The 22,941-nt window shown below is 37.6% G+C and overlaps 1 protein-coding gene across 1 annotated transcript in view; it reads left to right on the top strand.

Moving 5' to 3' along the window:
- Positions 1–521: 521 nt before the first annotated feature.
- The window catches only part of LOC107571377 (gamma-aminobutyric acid receptor subunit alpha-3-like), a 123,435-nt gene continuing 101,015 nt past the window's right edge, over positions 522–22,941 (top strand). Inside the window, exon 1 of the mRNA XM_016257696.1 lies at positions 522–659. The gene's annotated coding sequence lies outside the window, so the exon portion shown is untranslated. The remainder of the gene's footprint in view (positions 660–22,941) is intronic.

Below are 22,941 nucleotides of genomic sequence, written 5' to 3'. Positions count from 1 at the left end.
ATATAAATCATACACCGTCAGAATAAAAAGATTGCATTTTATGGGTGCAACAGCCTGTCACTGGCAGTCCCTTATGAAAAGGAACAATTTCCATGGTTACCACTACAGTAAACATATTTTAACCACGTGTAAACAAAAATAAAATATAATTAATTACAATTAACGCATATTGAATGTTTAAATGCATTTCAAATATAATTAAGTGGGTATCATTACCTATTTTACTTTTAATAATTTTAATAAATTTAATAATTTAAAAGTTCAGTTTGGGGGTATCGGTATCAATATCGAAGATACTGGCCTTTGAAAGTATCGGCATCGTATCGAAAACAAAGTTAGTGGTATTGCCCATCCCTATTCGAAACGATCAGCGATGTATTTAAACCTCCTCCGAGCGGGAAATTTGTCGCCATCCAGCACCAATCTGCTAGTGAGGGAAGGAGGGGGCGGGAAGGTTCGTTTGAGGAGGGCAGGCTTTCCAACGTTACTAGCGCTCCTCCACTACCCGCATTTCAGCATCTGAGGCAAATACTTCAAAATTCACCCATTGGACATGAAATAATTTACTGGAAAATAAGTGGAGAGACAGAGGAGGGAATCAGCTGCCAGAGCTCAGAAAGTGTCTGAAGTCCGTCGGAAGAAAAAAGGATTTATCTCTGGTGAGGTACATTTCATATTATAATGACTGAATGATGCGTAAAATGCGTGTCATATAGATTTGAAGACAGGGAAACGACGTTAAAGACATGTCTTTGTAAAATCCCGCAGTGTTTTATTCACGAGTAAGTGTGTTTTTGAGAGGAACACTTCATTTGTTTTAAGGTTTAACAGGTCTCTTCTCGCCACAGCTGACTACAGACACACTGAGGTGAACCTGACCAGGAGTGAGAGCTTATCACGGCCAAGACTGACGACTGTTACTTTGAGAGGATATCACTTCAATATTTTTTACAGATATTCCATTTTCCCATTCATTAAGATCAATTTTCAGTCACGCTGTCGATCGGTAGCTATTTTATTCACACTGTTGAATATACTGATGATGCGACATACGCTTTTGTTTTACTGAGGTAAAAGTAACCGTGTAACTGTGAGTTGTACGTTTTATAGTCGTCTATTATACTAAAGGAAAATGTGAAAGAAAATTGATTACTCTTGTAATAACGTATAATCTTGAATGAAAACTTACTACATACTTCAAGATTATTTCCGTACAAAATGTACACCGTGTTATCTGGGTAGGAATGTGCTATTGTCGTCATACTCGGAACTAAAATATTCTGAAATATTGTAATATTCCTATGAATAAATTCAGTGTTTAAAAAAAAATACAGCTTATCCTTGGAAATTCGATCGATCAGATCCCAGTGTGTTAGAGATTACACTTGGGTTGCGCGTGCGTTTGCGGTAGTTTGTTCCGTCTGCTGGTTTTCATATCGTGACAATTAATTTTAGTCAATGTATAGCCTATTATGGTCTTCATGGAGTTACTTTGTTTATGAGCACAACAGTAATGCGCTTATGCAACCGGTTTGTAATGCTAGTGAGCTTGCTTTCAAATAGGCGGAAGACGTGTGACTGTTTATTAAAAGAGAGCAAGAGAGAGAGAGAGGGTGGGGGTTAGTGCGCAAATAAGCGCCTTGGGTATGTATGAATATACTTTTTTTTATGTAGCTACTGTAGGTTCTGCATTTACACCGTGCTTATAAAAACGTTCAAGGAATATTTACCCCCCCCCCTTTTCCCCCCCCCCCCCACCACCACGTAAATAAATAATAATAATAACATTAAATAAATAAATAAATGATCTGTCATTATTTTGTCACTATGTCGTTCTCAACTTTCAACCCTACACAGGTCAAACGGTTTGGAATGCAGATTGATGGATGTTGTTCCATTTTTTATTTATTTTTTGCTGTGAACCAAGCAGCATATTCTAAATAGCCTGATGCCATATCATAGGTGTTTGTGAGGAACAAAATGAAAATGTAAAATTATTACTCTTTGCAGTGTTTAAACCTCATTCACACTTGCAAGTCCAAATGAGTTTCATTGTGAATGGTCATTAGACATGTTAGCACCAGTGATGTTCAACATGTTTATGACATGCCATGTTTGACGAAAGTGAGATTTATTTATTTTTTTTATGGGTCTTTTGGCTTTAATTTGATACGTGTAGAAGTGACAGAGACTGGAGAAATTCAAGCTTAGGTCCCCCATACAGTGTCATTTTCAGTGAATGTGCATTACATAAGAGTTTGGTGGAGGATTTGGAGAGGACGATGTTCACTGAAAAAAAAAGATTTACATTTCATTTTTTTCTTCACAAAGTTGAAGGATGTTGAATATAGCAAATATCTACTTTATTGATAATTAAAGGTCATTTTGAGAGCTCAAAAGGCCTTGTTCCCATTCACATGGATTAGAGCAGCATGATTTTGTGAAACATCTGTGTTTTACAGAAGAAAGAAAGCAATATAGGTTTGGAACTAGAGCTGGGTAACTACCTCACGATAAACATTGGCAATACATTCGTCATGATTCAATACATTTTGATACAGAATTATAAAATAATTGATAACAAAATGATCAAGAAAGAGAGTGAAATTAAGCAAGAGAGACACATCATGTCCGTAAGAGAAAGAGTGGCTCTTTTGGTTCATTTTCAATCCTGTGTCTTATGGAAGCAGCTCTGCTTTTATCGTTGGCTCTTATTTAGACAAATGACCACTTCATTATTGAACTTTACACCTGGCCACATAAATGTTTCATTTGTGACAGTTTGTGCATCTGTTTTCTGAAGAGACATGCTTATCTCCAGCAGGCTATATCTGTGGAAATGCTTGTTGCAGTAGCACTGTGGTAGTTTACTATGGGGAGCCGGTATAACACACTCTCACGCTTTTATTTATTTACACAGTGGGCAGAGAAAAGAATCACCCCTCTTTAAAGCAATCACATTTTGTTGCTTTGCAGCCTGAAATGAAGACAGACACAGTTTTTGTTTTAACCAGCTGTATTTACTCAGTGCAACTTATATCATCCAAGTGAAATATATAACACCAACATATCAGGGGGAAAAAAACACTGAGTTGGAAAAAGGATCACCCCCTTGTGTCAGTATTTTGTTGAACCACCTTCTGATTTAATTACAGCCTTTAGTCTGCTGGGATTTGTCTCTACTAACTTTGCACATCTAGACTTTGCAATATTTGCCCAGTCTTCTTTGCAGAACTGCTCAAGTGCAGTTAAATTTTTGATGGTGACCATTTGTGGACTGCAGTTTTCAAGTCGTTCCAAAGATTTTCAATGAGGTTTAAGTCTGGACTCTGGCTAGGCCATGCAAGGACATTCACCTTTTTCCTCTTCCAACCACTGTGTGCTCAGTTCTGCTGTGTGCTTTGGGTCATTGTCATCTTGGAAGGTAAACCTTTTTCCCCCATTCACAACTTTCTGGCAGAGGGCAGCAGATTTTCCTCAAGAATTTTATGATATTTTTCCACATCCATTTTTCTTTCTATCCTGACAAGTGCTTCAGTCCCTGCTGCAGAGAAACACCCCATAACAGGATGTTACCGATGCTTTACTCCATGCTTTACTGGAGGAATGCTGTTATTTGGATGGTGAGCTGTACTGGATTTCCACCAGACATATCATTTGGTATCGAGGCCAAATAACAAAATTTTAGTCTCATCTGCCTCAGATTCTTAAAGGTGTGTTTTGGCAAAGCTCAGTCGTGACTGGATGTGGCCTTTCTGTAATCCTCCTATACAAGCCACATTTGTGGAGAATGTGTGATATTGTTGTCACATGCACACAATGACCACTCTTTGTCATAAATTCCTGTAACTGCTTCAGAGTTGCTGTAGGCCTTTTGGTGGCCTCTCTGACCAGCTTCCTCCTGGCTCTTTCTTCCAGTTTGGAGCGACGTCCTGATCCAGGGGGGGTCTGTCTTGTACCAAATACCTTCCACTTCTTAATGGACTTCACTTTTAGGCATTGATAAAGCCTTTGAAATCACTTGACTCGTGCTTGTCCACAACTTTATCCCGGAGATCTTTTGATGGGTGTCCACAGTTGATTGTTTGTTTCAGTAGCCTGAAATGTTCCAGGAAAGCTCTTTTCATGCTGAGCTAATCAAAATGACTACAGCTGATCACAGTTGAAAGTCAAATGGCTTTGTGTGCCATTGAGAAAGTGATGAGCTACACCTGATTGAGAGTCACTTTTAGTTGGGGGGTGATCTTTTTTCCATCTCTTTATTTTTTCCAACTGATTTTGTTTATTGATTTACTTATTTATTTATAACTGTGTCCATCTCAATTTCAGGCTGTAAAGCAACAAAATGTGATTATTTTAAATAATGCTCACTGTATTTTTATTGTTTTGGAGTCTGCTGTGTCGAAATTCACATCATTTAAAATTTTTTGAGTGAACTATGCCTTTAGAAAAACAGAAACTATGTTTAAACTTTTTTATATAAATAGTTGAACAGTAAGATACATTAACTCATATAGAATTGCTTGTGGTGTATATCCCAACCCTTGAGAGACAAAGCATACAGCTGTGAAATGGCCTAGAACAGTTTGAAAACCACATTAAATATGTGAAGACCATAGCCCAGATATCTTGGCAAGGCCATGGTAATGAGGGCAGTGGTAGATATGAAACATGGCAGGTTAAGTGCTGAAAGCTGAAGGTCTGTGAGCTCCAGAAGACTCCTCCCTCAAGGGAGCCATTTTCAGCTAGCTTGTGAGCTCTGCTCAGGCCAGAGTTACAATTATAGCTCCAAATGCAGTGCTCAAAGCAAGAAAATAAACCCACTTTCAGCACTTCTGCAAAACTGAGAGCAGTGGGCAAGAATTTATATCTGCTCTCTCTCACTCTTTCTCTCTCTAGCTTTGGTTCTACTAACTTCAAGGAAAGATTAATGCTGTACATTAGCAATTCACTTTAAAGGAATGGTGCCAAAGTAATTAAAGCTACTGGGGGGAATTATTAGTTTGTGCTGTTGTTTGTCAAAACCCTCCATTATTCCTAACTTTTAAAACTGGCTTCTATCCCCAAGATATCAAAAGTACTTGTCCTTTTTCAGGCAACAGAAATTTTCATATTAAAATGGAATTCATTTATATATTTATTTATTCATAAGGTTGGAGGCAGATAATGTTATTTTATAATTTTAGACCCTCTTTGACTCTGATATTTGTCCACCTGTTTTAATCTAAATGAGCCATGACTCATCTACCGTGGAGTTGCAGGGTTTTGCTATTAACCTTGCCCTACCCTTTACACCTTGTGTTCAGTATCACATAGGCAGAGCGGGGCATATAACAAGACGACTTCTTAACTGTGACTGTCTCTAAACAGACTTTTTACCATTACTTCAATCTTTCAAGTGCTTGGAGCTCAGAGCCTCTTTTTTTAGTGGGCGGCTATGCTGGAAAGAAGTGAAAAATCCAGATTTACACGTCAAACTGGGATGGCTGAAGAAAAGCACTGCCTTTTTTCTAACACTGAAAAATGTGTCTGAGCTCTCCAAATCCTAAGTATTTGGTATTCCTAGATGACTCAGCAGTTTTTACACCTCTGAAGTAGGATTATTTGACAATCCCCACGGAAATTTGCATGTGGTCAGCATGCAGGAGGAAAACACAGGAGAACGTGCCAGCTAGACCGACACATGTATGTATCTGGTTATCTTATGTCAGTCCTGGCCTGGTTGTGTCTGACTGAAATGCTAGCATAGGTCAGAATGGCCATATTATTATAATTTTTTTGTCTGCCCATACCGCTCAATTTGGGAGAATGGTACAAGTTACTTGTAAAACTTGCCGGTGCAGTTGTTTCTTTATTATTACACATTTCGTAAACACAAGATTTATCCTTATCCTTTGACAAACAAAACAAATCATAACCCAAAGTGTTAGCATACGGTAAAATAGATAGGTTTACTTTGATGTGATTGTGTTAGAGATGTCAGTTTCAGCTTAAATTACTGTCCCTTCAGCCACATAACCAGAAAGGAACGTTGAGCTGGGGTTAATCAATTCTGACAGTAGGTAAACTATGTGAGCCTTTTTAATGGCAAGAAGACTCTACCGGGGTCAGTCAAGAGCTTGTCACTCACTAGTACAAGCAGTGAGTAGACAGAGATATGTGAAAAGAGAATAAGAGTTAGCCTAGAGCACTCATGACTCACTGATTCAGCTTATGCACCTGAAGCCAATGAAAATCTTATTTGCATCTATGTAATGCATTCGTAAAATTCATAAAGATCACTTCACATGCAAATATCTTATATATGTGCAAGAAATCCAGTGTAATTCACCTGTGAAGACTTTTGATGATAAGAAGGCAAATTCATTAGTTCAGTTATTTTAGATTCTTTAATTTCCAAAATAAATAAAATATGGTAATTTGTTCCCTGCCAGTACATAGGATTTTCACTTCAGTGGCCAACACTTTTCATCTTCTAAAGGTAGTTGTCACACATTATAGCATGCATTTCATGTTAATTTTATGTATATTGTTCATTATATAAGAAGCTTCGAGGGTATTTTGACTTAATTTGAATCTTGGCCAAAACCGCCTCAAATAAATATCGATAAACTGTGTTTGATAAGACCAGTTTGAGGGCAACATGCTCTTATTAAGCAAGTCCTTTTTTACTTTGTTACATTTTTATTGACAGCTGAACTTGGAAGTTTAAGAGACAAAAGGAAAAACAGAAGACTTGCAAAGTTAAAGATAAGGACGGAATTAATTTTAGGTAAAAAAATAATCGTCTGATCCTGTGGCTGCACTAGCCTCCTTAAGTATGGGTTGACTGCACCATACTCATTTTCTCCTGCCTGCCTGAGCCCAGTCAACTTTTTACTTTTCCTTTCTTCCCTATTAATCATTTCCCCACTCATTATTTCATGTAGAGTCAGTTGGGATTGGTGGTGAGGCAGATAACGGTAATGGTATTATGATTTCATTTGGCATTAATCAGTATGATGGATAGAGTTTCAGATTGCATTTGCTATTGATCAAACCTGAGGCATCAAATGTGGTTGGTCAATGGGAGGGCAGCAGGTTATCAAATTGTGGCATCTGAAGATGACATGATATCACTAAACTGTAAGATATGTTTAGTGTTTAGTGCATGCAAGTGAGGGCAGAGAGCTTGAAACCTGTCACATCTGGCAGGCCAAAGTGCTTTGGTGGGAGAGATAATGCACAGCGATGCATATGGCACTTGACTGATGGTATTGATAAGTCAGGAGTCCCACCAGAGCAAAGGCATCTTGCGTTTTGTTTACCATTTAGGTGACAGTCATCTGTGAGGCAGAACATTAAGAGTGTCTTTCTTCCTCAGTGGCAGTTACACCTTACAGATTCCACAAAATGTTCCTCCTCCAGGAGGATTTACGAGAGGGAACACTCAAGTCTTGATAATCTAGGAAGAGACAGCCATGCTCCAAACTGACTAGGAATGTGCTAAACTACATGTTTTCAAAATCAACTAGACCAGGGATACTGAAATTGTGTAGCCTGGGGCCAGTTTTAAAGAATGCAGTGTGATAAAATGACTTTGTGTTACTTAGTTATTGTTTGGTTTTAAAATGTGAATTAATTCATTAACATTATTGTTAATAATCTTGAAAATAAATTACTTTAAACATGTAAATCATATGTATGTACAACTACAGTCCCAATTCTAGTAGATTTACTTAAATACTTGCACAACTGCACACCAACAAAACACCCTGATTATAATCAATAAAAAACTGTCCACATTCAGGTTCACACAGAATGTGTTCGGTATTTAACCAACATCATTAAAAAGAAGGTGTGTTTATTAGCACATTGCCTCCCAATACACACATGAGAGGCGTATGTTACCCCCAGAACCTCATCTGATTGGTCTGAGCAAATGCTGCATCTTAAAAATACATAATAAGCATGGTTTGCTAAGCAGAAAACAGTCAAATGCTCCACACTACTCACAAACACCCATCTAGGCATGCATTCATAGACTAAAAGCAGTGCTTAAAAAGTGAAAGGAATGCAAGAACATGCCCTATATGAATGGCCCTTTACACATTATTCTAATCGACAAGCCTGCAGTGTAGATCTTTTACTTTGTTAAAATGGTATTCATTATATGCATCATTATATGTTTAATTGCTATGCAGACAAAGCAGCAAAATTCTAATTCTCAATAAATCCAAACTGTGGCAGTGGATCATTGGTGACCTTGTGACATATGAATTTGACCCTGAGGACTCTGATTATCCCTGAGCTTGTAAATGGGTTGTCTGAAAATCTAGTCACCCTTAAAGTAACTCTGTATAATAATGCTGGTTTAGGATCGTGTCCAACAGCTAGATGGGACACAAAAGAACAAAAGCATGCAGAAGTCTCCAGATGTTTTTTTTAAACCCTCTTAGAGAGGACAGTCTTAACAAGCATATTACACTGTCAGCATACTAAAGACCTTTCCATGAAATTGCATTTCACTAGTTGTGTATTGCTTAATTAAAAAGCAACATGAAATTATGTATTGCAAAGAGTTGTTCTTTGACAGTATGCCATGCATACATAAATAAGACAAGATGTGCAGTTTAGAGATTGACCTACTGATAATTTGATTGCTGGAAGTATTGGCTATCGGCAAAAATCCATGACAATATTTTTCCGGGTTGCGTCTGTTACTAGAGTGGCTGAGAAGGTCTATACAGTACGAGAGTGGAAATCACTGACACCTCGTGATGTTTGTTTTGACACGTGAGGCTGTGCGCTGCACAGAGCGGGACAATTCAGAAGCAGATTTAAAACAGACAACAAAACGGTGCCTGTTTTCATATCATTACTACATTATTAATTTGTTGAGTAGATGTTGAATTAGTAGAAAAATATCAGCAATTTGCTTTCAAGGCTGAGAGGACATGAAAATTAGTACCTCAAGCGGTTAAAACAATGTGACCAAAACACACACAAGTCCGACCCAAATGTTTAATGTCACGATTGTTACCATTTATTTGCATTAGTTTATATGCAGCTGGTCACATTAATGCATTTGTTAGCCAGCGAAGTTGCATAATTAAAGCTAGTGACGTAAGAAAGCAAATTGGTATGTTCAGTTAGATAATTTCGACGAACTTCTTGAACCTGTGATATCTTCTTTAGGGCGAAAAAGGAAATTAAAAGCTGAAACGTTTTCACAGAACCTTGCAAAAGCAGCGCGTTACAATGGTGAGGGAAAAACTCAATGTATTGCGTGTAATCACATCCATACAGTTTATGATCACAACAACAACAAGATTTGTCAGGCATCTACATTGTCATCTGAGGAGATTACAAAGATTAAATAAGTGTTTTTTTAAATTCTAAAGTATCAGATGTGGAGTTGTCTGCTTTTGCCAAAAACGACTGTTGTAGATAACTTGCTTTAGCTATAAAACAAACTTTTAATATGTAAAAAAAACATACTTTCAAATGGTGAGGGAAAAACTCAATGTATTGCGTGTAATCACATCCATACAGTTTATGATCACAACAACAACAAGATTTGTCAGGCATCTACATTGTCATCTGAGGAGATTACAAAGATTAAACAAGTGTTTTTTTAAATTCTAAAGTATCAGATGTGGAGTTGTCTGCTTTTGCCAAAAACGACTGTTGTAGATAACTGCTTTAGCTATAAAACAAACTTTTAATATGTAAAAAAAACATACTTTCAATTAACTTTTAATTTAGTAAATTACCTGTATTTGTTTAAGTTATTATTACTTAATTAAAACAACCCAACTGCAGTTTGGTTGATATTACTTGGAATGCGCAATAAAAAAAACGTGATTTCTGATTAAAAATAAAAATGGAGTTATCGGTTTTTGCAAATTAACTCTTCATATTTAAAGACATACTGGAAGGTAAACCTTAGGTTCCACTTCCAGTTCTGTGGATGTCTCTTCTTTACCTCATTACCTACCTAGATGTTTCAGCAGCGTTACCTTCAAGCCATCACTTCATTCACAGTTGTCACATAGATGGAAGGCTTTTCATTATCCATCTTATTGAAACCTCTTTTGTGTTCCACCGGCCTTGCCTGAGCACTGATATCTCTCGCCTTCGTTCCTTGGAGAGAGCTTTACTGCAGTGAGTGTATCATAAATGTACTTTTTGACATTTGAGGCGAGAAGGCTTAAAACCCCATTCATCCTCAATCCGTCCGCCTATCATCCCTTGCATGCGACACATGAACCAGTGCTGATGCAGCAGGGTTGATCGGTTGTTTCATGCAGACATGTTCAGATGGGTGTAAATTTATCTTGATACTATACAAGTTTGGGTTTGTTTCAAAATTAAAGCGCTGCACTCTGGAGAACTTTGGAAATGTTGTTCTTTCCTCTTTACAGCGAAATTGCTTTTGCACTTTTTGCCATCTCAATTTATTAAACTGTCTTTGTACCCTGGAAGAAATATGTGTGTGTGTGTGTGTGTGTGTATGTGTGTGTGTAAGTGCTTGTTTAAATGGGTTAGTAAGAGCGAAGAATCTGGACATTCTGTCAACTAGAACGGTTCAGTTGTAAGAACTGCAAGCAAACAAGTGGTGTTGATGTTACAACAGTGATGTTACAGATTGTACTGCAGAGATATTGCAGAGTACTTTTGTATTATGGCAGAAACAGTTTGCTATGTTTCTTCTACAGTTTCACATCATATTTTGAAATATTTGATATTTGGTATTTGAACTTCTAAACTTTCTCAAAAATTTTCAAAATAGTAGGTCAGTTTTGTTTAATCAGGCTTGTTTAATCAGCTAAATAGAAAGCGAGAGTCTGTTCATATCTAACAAGTATAGTTGCCATCTAATATCTAATCCTTTTGTGTATATAAAGTCAAGGCATGAAGTCACTTCACAATCTGAAATTATCAGTTTCCCCTGATCATTTAAAATGTTGCAGTACTTTAATGGTGTGCCATAATTCATTTTAATGAGCAAATGTGCATGTGATTTTTTTAATTAATTTTTTTGGCTAATGGTTCCTTGCCAGAGCACTCTATGCTCTCAGGAACCATTGCTTGAAACCTCGACATGATGTATGATGCAAAGGTTTTATTAAGTTTTGAGGTGTACCTAATGATACGCCATAAGAGAAGATTATCAATGTTGAGAGACATTAATGTTAAATGAGTGTTGTGCTTTATTATACTAGGTAAGACACTATTTCTGGTAGTCTTTCAGAAGTATGGATAATTCAGTTCCAAAACACAACAATACTGACGCCAAGTACCGGTTGGCTCGGTGCCCGCTGATTGGCAGCTGCTTTCAAATGCTCCTGTACATATTTGTGTGAGCACTCTGTGAAGAGCGTCAGCGGTTTCTATTAGCAAAGTGTTTTTGCGGTGTTGAGCATTGTAGCCAATCACAAACATGTTTGATGAGTGCATGAACACAGTGCCCAATCAGAAACATTTAAGTCAGAATCAATATACCAGAGCTTGTTCAGTTTGAGCTCTGCAAGCTCTGGAATCGTTTCTCTGTAACCAACAAAGTATAAATATGAATTAAGAGATTCAATGTGCCATAGATGCTTTTTTTTATTATTATAATGGGAGATTTCACTTGGTGAGCTTGCGCTGTGGGTGAACTTCATTGATTATGAACGGAATGTTCTTCGCTTGCTTTCTGTATATAACCCATTCATAATTGGAATGCATTTTTGCAAATTTTTGGGAGTGATAACCATATTAAAACAATATTTAAAGTCTATATGCAAATGTTTTATAATGTATTATTAACTTAATAGCATTAATAATTAAATAATATTCTTTGTTTAATATTTGTATTTTCAGATTGGCAGCTGCTTTCAAATGCTCCTGTACATATTTGTGTGAGCACTCTGTGAAGAGCGTCAGCGGTTTCTATTAGCAAAGTGTTTTTGCGGTGTTGAGCATTGTAGCCAATCACAAACATGTTTGATGAGTGCATGAACACAGTGCCCAATCAGAAACATTTAAGTCAGAATCAATATACCAGAGCTTGTTCAGTTTGAGCTCTGCAAGCTCTGGAATCGTTTCTCTGTAACCAACAAAGTATAAATATGAATTAAGAGATTCAATGTGCCATAGATGCTTTTTTTTATTATTATAATGGGAGATTTCACTTGGTGAGCTTGCGCTGTGGGTGAACTTCATTGATTATGAACGGAATGTTCTTCGCTTGCTTTCTGTATATAACCCATTCATAATTGGAATGCATTTTTGCAAATTTTTGAGAGTGATAACCATATTAAAACAATATTTAAAGTCTATATGCAAATGTTTTATAATGTATTATTAACTTAATAGCATTAATAATTAAATAATATTCTTTGTTTAATATTTGTATTTTCAAAAAAAAAATGGTTAGGATAGTTTTTGCTATAGTACTGAATTGGTACCGATAACTGTGGAATTTGACTGGTACTTGTAACGACTACTGAAATTTGGTACTGTGACAACACTAGTTTCTGGTAGGGCATAAGAAGACATTGTTTCGGTGTTCATCCATTCCTACATATCTATGTAGAGTTGCAGGAATGCTGGAGCCTTATCCCAGCATTCTTTGTTCATATTTCACATAAACATATAAAGATTGTAAGAATGGTCTCTTGTTTGATGCAAAAAGAGAGCTGCATGTGTAAACACAATAATGTTCGCATGAATGGACTTCTAGAATGACAATCATTATTCCTAAACACTAGCAAAATGCACACAACAAGGACCGGATTTCCCAGTGTTATTCCCCGTTATCCTGATGAAGACTGTGCTCAGAGTAAACAGCATTAGCATCAGCTAGTAACGGTGCTCATGTATAGAGATGGAGTGATAAAGTGTGAGCCATTCTGAACTAATGCAACGAAAACACAATTTGAGATCCCTTCCCTCCCCTTCTTGTCTGCAGCAATCAGTGGAGATGCCTTGTTACTGTTCAGCTCCAGTAGGCACTTCTTATGTTTTTCAGTCTGGGGACCAACAACAAACCACAATAAAGTGTTGTTTTCTTCAAATAACAAAAGATGAAAAAACTGAACTTGAGGTGTGTTGGTAACAGCAAAAGTTCATTATTTTTGTTGCATTTTAGTATATAATCTAAGGGCATCCTTAATAATAATACTGTATATCAAACATCATCTACAATATGTAAAGACTGTGAAAAGATCTACAATTTGTCCCTTTTGGGAAATATGTTCTGATGGTAACATGCCTAATTTACACCTTTAAATACAGCTAAAGAGGATTGTGACCCAAACGCTTTAAAAAAAGACCATGACATTAGTGCCCACGACTTCTGTGCTGTATTTCATGCGTAATAAGTAGGAATGTGTGCAACAACTAATTTAAGTCGTTTAAATGGAAATTTTGTAACCAACTAGTCTAAAGTGAAAAACACTCAGAAGACAGTAAAAGAAAAAAAAAAAAACACTGTGTATATGTGATCCATTTGGAATAAATCTATGAATCAAACAGTTAAATAATTCCAGATACCTTATGATTTGAGTTGTTCTTATTTTCCATATAACTGTTAACATTTACAACACTGATGGCAACAAAAGCGGCAGACAGGCTGAATGAAAAAGCAAATTCACTCTCTCTGACATTAGGTGGTGCTTTTGAACAAACAAAAATACAGCAGTTACCCCTGTAAACAAAACAGCATTGCTTTTATAAACACGGATTTAGTATTATATGGAGATAACATGAAAACATGTTTAAAAAAATTCTGAAGAAAGTCAGTTCCCTTTCCTTCACAATGTTTCCCCCTTTAAACCGGTAAATACACTCCCACACCTTGCTCGTCTTCCAAGCAGAAATTACTGAGCAGGCACTGATTGACATGAAGAAAATGCATGCATGCAAGGTCTGATTTGAAAAGAAATGAATCTGTTATCCACTCCAGATATCAACTATATTTTATTTTAAAAAAGTAACATTAAAATGACAAAATTTTGACTAGTCAACTATTATTTCCAATGTTGACTAGCAGCAGCAATTGTGTTTGGTTGAATAGTGAGGGGGGGGGGGGGGTGACAAATGTGTGGTAACAGAGCATACCAGATAAGAGTGCTTAGCGACAAGCACAGGTGGCAGTGGTGCAGTGTAGCATTTTATCTTCAGAACAAAGCAGTAATGCATTAGGACAGGTTTCATCCACTAGGCATGCTGGCATTGCACTTGCAGCTGGTCTCAATTGTAATGATGAACATTATCATCATCATCTATGTGTGACCAGTCATAACAGCATGCTCTAGTGATCTAGAATTGCCACATACTTTTGCATAATTAGTGGTGCTTGCTGAGGCAGGCATCACTGTTAATATTGCTCACACTAATGGGCATTAATTTTAATAAAACCCTAACATTAAGTGTGAAACTTCAGTGCCAAAGTTTAATACTGTAAAATGATATATCAAAGCACTTTCTAGAGTTCTTTTTAAATGATTGGATTTAGTGCCTGACACATGATAAAATTGGTAAAAAAAAAAAAAGGCCCAGCGATTTTGATGGAGTGACTGAATCTTATTTAGGGACCATAATATCATTAAGACTTAGGGGTGGGCTCTTTTGACTTGACCAGTAAGCAACCACCCAGAATACCATAACAAATGTCTTCTAACTTCTACTTTTCTGCTTTCTAAAAAAAAAAAAAAAAATCTAAAATACAAAGTTATCATGAGATTCTAGATGGCGCAGGCTGTTAGGTTCTAACTCAATATGATATAATTACATCATTATTCACATGGCACAGCTGATTGGTTTATTTTCACATCAACAGCCAATAAGCTTGCGGTTCAACATTTAAATATTGTCTAGTGCTTGCTGTAGCAGTTGCAGTTTGCTTCAGGAACCCTCCAGCTTCCCCAGCTCCACCTGTACAGATATGCTATGGGGTGTTCTCTGTGAATGGACTTTTGTTATTTATCCAAAAATAAGTTGTCATTGTGTCATTGTCAGTACATCTCTGCATTTTTTTGCTGGGTTAAAACTTCACTGTATGATGAACATTTTGGATAAATTATGTGCACACATCTTTAGTTTTTCCTCAGACCCTTTGCCATAAGTTCAGAAAATCATACAAAGGTCTTTACGTGTCAGGCATTTCAGAAGTGATGATTGAAAAATGAAATGAAAAAAAGAACCTATAATCCCAATTGTTTATAGCACTGATTATTTTTCCATTCTTGGAAAAGAACAAATTATGAAGAAAAGAGAAAGAGAAAGAAATAAAACAAATATACAATCCTGCATTTCTTTAAACTCTAGACATGAACTCTATTTCCTGGCCTCCTGGTCATGCATATGCTGTTCTGACATATGATGGGTGACGTACTCCAAATGATTAATGGGCAGCAGCGGTGGACGTGTCAGGCATTTCAGAAGTGATGATTGAAAAATGAAATGAAAAAAAGAACCTATAATCCCAATTGTTTATAGCACTGATTATTTTTCCATTCTTGGAAAAGAACAAATTATGAAGAAAAGAGAAAGAGAAAGAAATAAAACAAATATACAATCCTGCATTTCTTTCAACTCTAGACATGAACTCTATTTCCTGGCCTCCTGGTCATGCATATGCATGTTCTGACATATGATGGGTGACGTACTCCAAATGATTAATGGGCAGCAGCGGTGATGGTTGATGTTCATTTATCAATCAGTATGCCAACAAAGCCTACCCCATCATTGGTATGGCACTACAATTCTCCATCCTCCACACTACTTCTGGCTGTCAATGTGTTTTGCCAGAGGAGGGGCAGGTACTGGTTTGAAGTGCTTTATATTGCCTCAAGAACATAGGCAGTCCATCCTGGAACCCACTTCAGCTCCCAACATGCAAATCAGTTCTTAAGGGAACCCAGGTTGCCTACAGGCTCATTATTTGTTGTCAGCTGCCTGCACCTGTTTGGCTAGAGTGTGTGTGGCTCCTGTCTTATTGTTATCTGGTTATCAATTCTCTCCTCTTTAGTTGCAATGCCAGAATTGACAGTGCTGTGTGTGCTGCCTGATCCTGGGACCTGTCGGTGTGAATAGTAACAGGGGGCATTTGAGAGGACACCGCTACCATGCTACTAGTCTGACAGAGGTGTCGGCTGTGCCAAAATGGTGACTTAGCACTAATGCCAGCTTGAGTTACAGTTTGTTAATAGTGCTGTGTTTGTACAAGGGATGTCCAAAATGACAGAATAATTACCTGCACAACAGACTGACAAATTCAGGTTTGTTTTGAGGTTGGTTTTGAGTTTAACTGACCCTCAGATGTGTTGCTTTGGGGTGATTTCATAGAGATTTTTCTTGTATTCAAAATCAGCCAGATAGTCAGATCAGCAGTCTTCCCCATGATTGTGTAGCCTAGTGAACCAAACTGAGAGACCATTTTGAAGGCTCAGGAAACCTTTGCAGGTGTTTTGAGTCAAATAGCTAATTGGCATGTCACCATATTCTAATTTGTTGAGATAGTGAATTGGTGGGTTTTTGTTAAATGTGAGCCAAAGTCATCACAATTAAAAGAACCAAAGACTTAAACTACTTTAGTCTGTGTGCACTGAATTTATTTAATACACGAATTTCACAATTTGAGTTGAATTACTGAAATAAATGAACTTTTCCATGACATTCTAATTTGTTGAGATGCACCTGTATTAGGGCTGGGTGATATGGCAAAAAAATTATAGATTTTTTTACATTTAATTAGTCAACTTAAAAATGTAACTACAGCATGTGTTACGGAAGCAACAGGGGAAGCGTGCGGATCCAAATGCAGAGCTTTATTCAAAGGCGTGGTCACAAACAGGCATGGTTCAATAATCAGCAAACAGTCATGAATGAGAGCAAGACGAAGAGTATTCCTAGGGCAGGCATGGGTCATCGATCGGTGAACAAAATCCAGAGGGCTTGACAAAAGGGGTAATCTGTAAACACAAGCAATAGTCCAGGCTGGGGCAAACAGTATCCAAGGCAGGGTCAGGCAAACAGGTAATCCAAGATACACAGGCAAGAATCAAAGGACCGGAAAACAGGCAAGGCAAAACTAGACTGCGACTAGGACTTGGAAAATAAACAATGGCTAACGAACAGGCTCCGTAGTGTAGCTGTGCAAAGACAGCGATAATGCTAACAATACTCGGCAGTGAGAAAGAGGAAGTCCATGGCTTATGTAGAGTGTGTTTGATTGGTTAAAGCTGTTGGTGAAATCAGTGCAATGGATGATAGGAAATGTAGTCTGGGGTGAAGTGCAACAGTTAGTGTGGTGCAAGAGTCCATAGTAATGAGCGGGTGATCTCTAGTGGTGAATGAACGGAAGTGCATGGGCAGGATTCGTGACAGCATGATTCAAGTAACATTTTCTTTATTAACCATCTAGTTAAAGAAAGTTATATTCCAAGTGCATGACATATGAAGTTGCCAACATGGTGTAAATATAAAACAAATCACTTTAAAAAATATTTGCATAAAAGATGCATGAAATATGAAGGCACATATTGTAAAAATGTGTCTTGAACATACATGTTCAGAAATCATGTAAGAAAAATGCTAAAAAAAAGTCTCAAAAGTCAAGGTAATTCAAATTAAAAATGACTAAAAGTATAACACCATTAGACGATTACTAACAATACATGTTTTGCTTTCAGCCTTGTTTTGTTTTGTTTAGGATACTTTCACGTTGCATGCCATATCATAATACTGAATTGCCAACTCAGTGATTCAGGTTTCTGCAATGTCATTTCACAGAAAACCTACTGGGATCAAATTAAGCTGCAAGGTTGGTTCATGAAAACAAACAAACAAAACTACTTAACATTCCAGACTCTGCACCATTTAGTAAATGAGTTTTGAGATTTTAAATCACTGTGAATTTGTTTTAATTCAGCTGTTTTAATTATTTTTGAGACAATGTAGTTGTCGCAGACACTAACACAGCATTGTTGATTATGTTATTAGAACAGCAGCCTTTAGAATTTCCCATTTAGATGAACTGCTTTTAAATTATTCAATATCCACCATGCCAGCAATGCTCCTGAGGCCGTGTGTATTTAATGGTCTTCAATTAGCCAGGCACACACCAGACTGTGTGTGTGTGTGTGAGAGAGTTAGGGCTGGGCGATATAGCAAAAAAATGTATCAACTGTATAATGCTTCATATCGTTCAGTATCGATAATTATTGACATTTGTTATAACCTTTTTCAAAACAAATGTTAAAAAAGGCAAGGCAAGGCAAGGCAAGGCAAGGCAAGGCAAAACTAGGCTGGGGCTGGGGCTGGGGCTGGGGCAAACGACCTAGGGCTCTGTAGAGTAGCTATCGCTAGGAGAGTGATAATCGCTAGACAATACTCGGCAGAGGGAAGGGATCAGAGTGAGTGTTAAATAGTGAGGGAGTGATATGAAACAGCTGGGTGCAATCAGTGTGAACAGCTGGGTGCAATCAGTGTGAACAGCTGTGTGCAATTCGTGCTGAGTGCAATCAGTGCAATGCATGATGGGAAATGTAGTCCGGGGTGATGTGCAACAGTGTGTAGTGCGAGAGTCAATTAAATTGGAAGTTCATGGACCGGATACGTGACATTGGCTTGTCTCCCGAGGCCATAGGAGGGCGAAATGAGCAAAATAATGCAGCACATTTAAATTGTCAACGCAAGGTAATAACTGTCTATAAAAATAAACTGTGCATTACGTCTAAATTAACTAAATTATATTAAATTAATATAAATCAAATATAATTTTGTAAATTGCATAAACAATTATGAACAAAACAGCATCATGTATTTATGCATTGCTGAATACAAAGAGCCGAATCGCCCATCACGCAGATTGCATTTAAAAACATAAGAGATGCAGTGAAAAGGAATAAACCTCCACAAATTTGTGACGTGTTTTCTAAAAGTTTAAACTAGTTTAACTTTGAATGGCTACATCTTGTGTGAGACGCGAGTGCAGCAGTCATATTTGTCCATCTAAAAAATGTGCTGAATATGCATCTGTGTGAATGGCTTGGTTTCGGTTTTCACCTAATCAAGATCTTCTCCGCATTGAGCTTCTATATTTTTCGAATATTTTGAATGCATAACACAGCAGCGGCACATCTCTTGGGCTAGACTAGTCTCAGCCAGAGACGTCACGCTCACGGAACGTTGGCTGAACGTCTGATGCATACGGCACACAAAAGCGGGAACACTTCAGGAGTTTCGAAGTTGTCATCGGATTGGTTGAATTATACAGGATTTCCGGGAGACGTGTGTGTCGCGTTCTTTAACGTTCCGCCTGGAAACAAAGATGCCACGACGCCAAAGCCATTGTGTTTACAACTGTGACAATGAGCGCTTATCATGATCAACGAAATGCTGGATTTTCAAAAGTATGTGAAATATTTAAAGTTTGCGGCATAGGATCTTTAAAATACCTCTGAGAGTTTTACACACCGGTCTGTTATTGTGGTGACATTTCCACGCCCCGAAACGTGATGCTGAATGAAACGAACTGTGATTGTTTGACATGTCGGTCAAACGGCCTCATGGCTTTGGCCTTGGCCAATGAAAGCTGCCAAGGATTCCAGACCTTCAGCCGTCAGTCTGAAGGTCTGGCTAAGCGAGACTACGGCTAGACTAACAAAACATTAAAATGCAACAACGTCACTTACATCATTATCACCACATCTCGTGCTCCACTGATGACACTCCCTGACGCACTCCTAACATTCAAATGCAAATGTTTACTTTAAATTCGACTAATATTCATTTTTTTATTCACAATCTCCTCATCACAGACAGGCACAGCACTCAATTCAGCATGTGTTCGTGTTTGTGTGTGCTGTCTGTGTCACTCATCGCACGTGCCTATATCATGCACTATATCGGACATTTTGTATATCGTTATCGAAGAAGGTGTACCGTCAATAAATATCAATACCGTTTTATCACCCAGGCCTAGTATGAGTCTTTGGAGGACAGTGATGGACAGGCAAACTAACAGCACAGAATTACTGACACAGCTTGGCATGTACATTAAGTTGGTCAAGGTCTTTTGACCTTTTGCTGATGCTTTGACAGTTCTCAGCAGCTACACATAACTTTCTTTTGACTGCTTGTTTTTTCCAGACTTGTGAGTAGCTGCAACAGCCAGTCTTTGGCAAAGGAACGTTTTTTACTGACTTTGTCAGTGGTGTCACAAAGTATGGCATCTATGGAATTGTGGATTTCTTTAGAAGACCCATGACAGGAAGTAAGTTTGCAATTTATAAGAAAAGTCCACACAAAAATGAAAATCATAATGTCATCATTTACTTACCCTCATACCCGCACCAACAGGAGGGGAAGGAATCGTGTTACTCTCTATACTGTACTTAACCTGAGGGATTTCTACTCTTTCAGTCTTTGAGGAGACATGAAAAACAGCGCATACCGCAGGAACGGTATAACGGAAAATGTTTCAAATCGCGGTATACTTTGAAACCGGTAACTGGCCCATGCCTAATATATACTGTATATAAATATACACAGTACAAAAAAGTCAAAGTACTCTAAATGACTATGTGTTACATTTAAAGTGCTCTCTGGCCATATACTAAAATTTGGTTTGATGTAGGCTACAGATAGGGCTGTGCAAAAAATCGAATGCGATTTTCATGCGCATCTCATCAGTAAAGCCGCTTCTGTGATTAGTAGTAAATCTCCAGCACGTGCTTTCAGATGGAGCGGCATTTTAGGACGATTCCAAGGGCCCGACAAGGGAGAGGAGGCCCGAAATGCGATTTTTACTGAGGGGGAGCACCCAAAGCCCTGCCCCCTGGTGTTTAAATACTGTTGTGAAAATTTCCTCATCGTGGCATCCCTAATTCAAATGTATACATCACCCCAAACAAGGCATGCGACAATCAGGGACAAAGCGAGCAAATGTGAAACCTTTGTCAGAACATTTCTTGAGGTGGCAAATTTTGAATTTTTAATGAGTGCAAGATTTGACGATCACAGTCAGGATGGAACCGTGCACACTTGCATAGCATGACTGATATTGTCCACAACCCAATCCGCTATGGAGAAAGATTCGGTTCGGAACTACAAACACAAATAAAATGAACTATAAATATGCTGGATATTCATGAGAGCAAAAGTTTAGTAGAGACGCCCTCAAAGGGGTTGAATTATTAATAATCAATATCTAACTAAATATTTATTTAATGTTATCTGAGTTATATTTCATCTGCAACAACATTGTGAACTTTTATAAGGATACGAATAGGACATGGACAATTTTAAATGTATCATTATGCAAAAAACATGAGCAGAGCTTTCAGTATGAAAGACCCATGACTGGCAAAGCAGTGTGCTACTTGTTTTCTCTCCAAAATGGCAGGAATCATTATTTTAGTGTTTTCAATTTATTAAATAAAATATGTAATGTGTATATGAGGATGTTAACTGTGACATGATGATTGACAGGCCAGTTTACAGTGACAAAATGCAACAGAGTGCATTTTTATGGTCGTGTGTCCCAAAGCTTGCCTACTCTTCTGCTACACATTCATAAGTATCTACTTTTTTTCTTCTCAAAAAGAGTATAGTAGTTGAATTGGGGCACAGGACAACAGTATACGTTCTGTATCAAAGCCTTCTTAATCAAACATTGATTAATTTCATCAGATATTTTGTAGGAGACCTATTTCAAGATCTGAAATGGATGGGTCAGGACAGGTAAAGGAGACATTCAAAATATATATGTAGATATGCCACCAGGAACAGGGGTTGGAAATAATGGAATATACAGTAGAGTTTTTAAATGAACTATTTCTGCATTGTACTAGTGCTGTAGATGGAACATCACGTGTAAAGGTGTCACAGCTTTGGGAAACGAAAGCCAGATCAATAGGGTAGATAAAGGACTTATTTGCATGCTACCCTTGTGCTTCTACTGTTCTACTGTGCATGTCTGACAGCAGACTATAAAATCAAGGGTAGCACTGCTGCAAAGCCTACAAGCACCTTGGAACTTAATGTTTTTTCACATTTTAATATAAGATAAGCCACAGCAGCAGGCCAATGTGGGATGCCGGCGTGGGCAATATCCCATTTCTCCTCGTTGTTGATCGTGGATCAGTCAAAGGTGCTGGGTCTTCAATTCAGCTCTTTCTTTTTACTTGAATCAAAGTATGCAAGGCTGTGCATGTGTGTGAGAGTTTCATTAATCCTTTGAAATGAATTCAGCATATACACAGGAGTTGCCACTAGGAACATAGCAATAATTGCTTTGCAAATATAGCAGAAAAAAACACAGCCTACTCTGAATGCAATAGCTTTTGTTAAATAAATTACTTTGTGTTTGTTGAGTTCAAGTGCTGCTTTGCAAAGGGATTGCAGTTTTGTTTTGGGTTCTTTGCAATTTGATTGAAGTCCACTCCTAATTCTCTATGCACTTAATGGAACTCTAATGCAGCTTGCATATAAATGTTCATTCTAATCTCCCTCTTTTTTATTTTACAAGTGAAAACACTCCTATCAGAGGCATGTTTGCCCCTAGCAGCTGTAGATACAGATACATATCCATAAAAAAACTTCTAACAGAGGAATTGCGACTGTAGGCTGCCATTTGGTAGGCTATCAGAGCAAAGAATCTCCAGACAGTTTAATCAAATCCTTGCAGTACTGCTCTCCACAGTAGGTTCCATCAAACACTTGTCACAAACAGGTTATATTCTCATACACTGATGTACAGTATCCAATAAAGTGACATAGATTGAAACACAACGCAATACATTGGTTTTAATGAAATAAACAAATAAATAGTGTCCTATAACTGAATATAGTGAGGTTACCAGTTCATGAAAGTTTTAAATGTAATGGTTCACACTTCTTATTTTAATCATGGTTTTAAGGGCATGCTATATATATATATATATATATATATATATATATATATAT

The sequence above is a fragment of the Sinocyclocheilus grahami genome, unplaced genomic scaffold, assembly GCF_001515645.1.
Source record: "Sinocyclocheilus grahami isolate Dianchi unplaced genomic scaffold, SAMN03320097.WGS_v1.1 scaffold1588.1, whole genome shotgun sequence".
Classification (NCBI taxonomy): Eukaryota; Metazoa; Chordata; class Actinopteri; order Cypriniformes; family Cyprinidae; genus Sinocyclocheilus; species Sinocyclocheilus grahami.
This window is presented reverse-complemented; position numbering and strand designations above follow the sequence as displayed.